The sequence below is a fragment of the Lipotes vexillifer genome, unplaced genomic scaffold (genome assembly GCF_000442215.2).
Source record: "Lipotes vexillifer unplaced genomic scaffold, Lipotes_vexillifer_v1.1 scaffold2094, whole genome shotgun sequence".
NCBI classification, from domain to species: Eukaryota; Metazoa; Chordata; class Mammalia; order Artiodactyla; family Lipotidae; genus Lipotes; species Lipotes vexillifer.
Window position 1 is genome coordinate 283,179 of NW_006790887.1, and position 4,494 is coordinate 287,672.

At 42.3% G+C, this 4,494-nt stretch overlaps 1 protein-coding gene across 1 annotated transcript in view; it reads left to right on the forward strand.

Moving 5' to 3' along the window:
* Positions 1–4,494, forward strand: part of UBE3C (ubiquitin protein ligase E3C) — a 120,295-nt gene that overhangs the window by 204 nt on the left and 115,597 nt on the right. The window lies entirely within an intron of this gene.

The window sequence follows — 4,494 nt, forward strand, 5'->3', positions numbered from 1 at the left end:
CTCCGACGGCTCAAAGCGCGTCTGGAAGGAAAGCTGATGGAAAAAGGGCTTTGTGGACCGGAATCGCCCAGAAGCTGCAACGATGCTGAGGGTGGACGGCCTTTTATACTTAGGTAGTGAAAAACTCGGGGCAAAGGACACAGTGTTTCTTTCAGAAATGAACTTTAGATACTTTATCACACTTGACTGATGGTGATTGCTTTTAGAGTACTACGTGGGGGTCTTGTCTGTTGTAGAAAGTAAGTAGAATGTATTTGTTCATGACAACAGTCTCTGAAGTTGAGGCGGAACTCCTCATCATAGGCCACGTGTTTGAATCCAAGGCCATGAAAGTCGTCCTTTACCAGCCTTTTGGAAACACTTCTGGAGAGACTCTAGCACTTTTTTTCTGTTACAACTGGTCGTGTGATTATTCTTAGGATAACAGTGTAGAATAAGGGCGTACAAACTAGTTACTGTGCTGTCCTCTCTGATGACTGGCATTTACTGATTCGGTGGAATTGCTGACAAGTAGCTCAGCGTCAGTGTTGCTTCATTTGCTTGCTTTTTACCACTTCTCCACTGGATCCCTTCCCTGCCTGTTTTAGTTTTATCAGACTAAAAATAAAGTGTGGTCGCCCTTGCTTAGAGTGTTGGAAAAGTTCAAGTGAGTATAATTAGCAGATTGTTTACTAAGTAATTTTCTAAAGTGTTCTTTCAGTGGTTCGTCTATTTTTTCTTCTGTATTAGTGTATTCTGTATGTTACACTTAACGACGGGGTTGGCACATGACTGAGCGGATGCTCAAGTCCATGTAAGAATATCCGCTTTAAATTGTACTATGGGGGTATGTGCATGATGGTTTCTGAGGGTAGAGGAGGGGAACCCAGCAGGGATGTGGGAAGGAAGTGTGCTGATAATTTATAAGCTTCGGGTTTTGCATGATGGTGATTGGTTGGAGGCTGCAGAACTAGGTGCCAGACTAGGTGCTGTGTAGGTGTTGTGCAGGGCTGGCGTGGGTCACATTCAGTGGCTTGGGTATTCATGAAAATTCCAAATGAGATCAAAGGACTTATGCCATTGGAAGGGGCCTTGGAGAACCTCTGGGCCAGATCTAGTTTACAGGTGGGATAAAGAGCTGTTGAGTGATAGCACAGCCACATAGCAAGCTGGGGGCAGGTCACCACCTTAGAATCCATGTCACCTCACTTATGTAGGACTTTGTGACTTCTGTTACAGACAGGAGTGCCCTGGCAGGTCCTGCTAGGGTGTTGATTCTGTTTTCTCACCAAGTAACACATCTCTTCTTTAAGGAAAATAGTTATCTGTTGATCAGAATCTCAAGGGGAGATTGCACGTCTTGCTTTTCAGCTGTGCGAAACAATTTTTTTCCCCTTTTTACCTCCCTTTTCATTGAGGTTTAGACTTAACATACAGTCAGGGTCACAGACATTAAGTGTCTGTGTCTTAGGCCATGCCTCTAGAAGCCTGAGGAGGAAATCCTTGTGCAGGTGAAATTGAGGAGGGAAGAGGGGAGGGCAGGGGACAAGGGGTTTTCTCGGTTGGCGTTTATCTTCAGCCGGATCCCACCGACAACTCTGGAGCGTGGCTGGCATCACAGAGTTGTCCCTTCTTGAGGTGAGGGGGCTGGCATTTTGTATCCCTGTGTCATTTAGTCGTTGTCTGCAGGCTGCCCCTGGGGTGGGTGAGAGTGTAATTCTCCAGAGAGGGTGGCAGTAAGGAGCCCACTGCAGTGGCTGGTGGGGGGGGGGGGGGGGGGGATTGGCCTGGTACCGGAATCTGGGCAGGGAATTAACTGTAGTTTCGGCTGGAAGGATTTTCACACGTGAACACACCCGTGGGCCCACCACTCCCATCAAATAACATGCCCAGCATTCCAGAGGCCCCCATCTGCACCCTTCCATTCTAAGCCCTCCTACCCAAAGGTAACTACTATTCCGACCTTTATTACCACAGATCAGTTCTGCCTGTTGAACTTCTTGTGCGTAGAGGCCACTCTTTTTGGACTGGCCTCTGTGGCTCAGCATTTGGTCTGAGAGGTGGGATCCTTCGTCTTATTCTGGTTGCATTGTCTGAACGTACATAGCACAGTTGATCCATATTTGTTGTATGTGTCTCTGGGTGGACACATGCTTTCACATGCTGCTCACACGTTGCACGTGGGTTTAGCTCCAGGGCACTCTGCCTCGTTCTGTGCGTTTCAGTGGCTCCACTTCCTTGCCAACACTTAGCATTGTCAGTCATTTTAATTTGGCAGTTCCGGTGGGTATGTACTTTCATTGTAGTTTTAATTTTGTTTTCCTAACAACTAATGATGTTGCGTACCCACATATGCTCATTTTCCTTAATTCTCTTTGGCTGCACCATAAGTCCTTTGCCTCATTTAAAAAACAAAAACTTCAAATGGTCTTTTTTCCCCCACGTCTTAAATTATTGTTTCAAATTTGCCCTTCTTAAGTTTAGTGGAAACTGAATAGTTGCCACTTTTTGAATAAATACATCTTTTCCTCCCCCAAATTAAATGAATATTTAAAATGTTTATTTGTAAAGGTTCTTTGAAGGATCTGAAACATTGTAAGGAAAAGTTCATGCCCTCATTGTAATCTTGTTGGGGAGATAAGACTTACACAGTTAAACATTAAATAACAGTAGAGAGAGCAATTACCACATTCTGGGTTTTCCTTGGGCTGATTCAGGAAAGAATAGAGTTGGTTGGGGCTTAGTCTTGAAGGATGCGTGGAATTAGTGAGCTGGGAAGCAAGGGTATTCCAGGTGGGTGGAAGGGTATACATTGAGTAGGTATATACTGGATTGGGTAGGTATATACTAAGTCACATAGGTTTCCACTTTTTAATATTTCTGAAGTCAGGATACATGGTGGCATGATAGTTTATTGGCAGTATTTTTTTCTATTCTTGGTAGTGCATAGAAGACTATCTTAATGGTAATTTGATTACAAGTATAGAAATCCACTGTTATTAGCATCTTGCCTTAACGTGGTTCATTTGTTAATTGATGAACCAATAGCAATACATTAATATTCATTCTTTGTGTTGTGCTTTAAGTGGGTTTTGACAGATGTATAATGACATGTATCTGCCATTACAGCATCATAGAGAATAGTTGGTTGCCCTAAAAATCCACTGTGCTTTACCTATTCACCTTCTCCCTTAGCCCTCACGCACCGCTGCCCTCCTGCCCCCAGCCTCCGGCCACCACTGATCTTTTTACTGTCTCCATAGTTTTGCCTTTCTAGAATGTCGTGTAGTTGGAATCATACGGTGTGTGGCCTCTTCAGATTGGCTTCTTTCACTTAGCAGCATACATTTAAGGTTCCTCCATGCCTTTTCATAGCTTGCTAGCTTGTTTTTTTATTAACTATTTTTGTAGAGCAGTTTTAGTCTTAACAGAAAAAACTGATGGGAAAGTACAGAGTTCTCACTCCATCTTCCTAGCACATTGTTTTCTCTATTATTTCCATCTTGCCATAATGTGGTACGTTTGTTACAATTGGTGGACCAATATTGATACCTTATTATTAAGTCAGTTTATATCAGGGTTCAATCCAGGTGTTGTACGTTCTGTGAGTTTTGATCTTTTGAGACTGGCTTCTTTAACTTAGGAATGTGCTTTTAAGGTTGTTCCAGGTCTTTCCTGGCCTGATGGCTCTTTTTTTTTTCCTCCCCCTCTAAATTGCTGAATACTATTCCATTGTCTGGATGTACCACAGTTTATTTGTCCCTTCACCTGCTGAAGGACATCTTGGTTGCTTCCAAGTTTTAGCAATTATGAATAAAGCTGCCATAAACATCCACATGCAGGTTTTGTGTGTGGACATAGTTTTCAGCTCCTTTTTGTAAATATCAAGGAGCGCGATCATATGGTAAGGTTATGTTTCGTTTTGCATTTAACTGCCAAACTGTCTTCCAAAGTGGCTGCACTGTTTTGCGTTCCCACCAGCAATGAGAGTTCCCGTTGCTCCACATCCTCGCTAGCATTTGGTGTTGTCAGTGTTTAAATTTTGGCCATTCCAATAGGTATGTAGTGGTATCTCATTGTTTTAAGTTGCATTTCCCTGTTGACATGTGATGTGGAGCATCTTTTCACATGTGCTGATTTACCATCTGCATATCTTTGTTAAGATGCCTGTTCAGGTCTTTATCCCATTTTTTAATTGGGTTGTTTGTTTTCTTACTGTTGAGTCTTAGCAGTTCCTTATACACATTTTCAATGTATTTGTATATATTTTGCAGATATAAACTCTTTTCAGAGAGGCCTTTTGCATATATCTTCTCCCAGTTTTGAGCTTGTCTTTTCATTCTCTTAACAGTCTTTTACAGAGCAGAAGTTTTTAATTCTAATGAAGTCCAGTTATATCAGTTTTTTTCTTTCATGAATTGTGCTTCTTCTTTTTTTTTTTTTTTTTTTTTTGCATTTTGTGCAAAGGCTAAAATTTTCAAGAAATGAAGATCACCAGGGAGAGGGAATTAGACA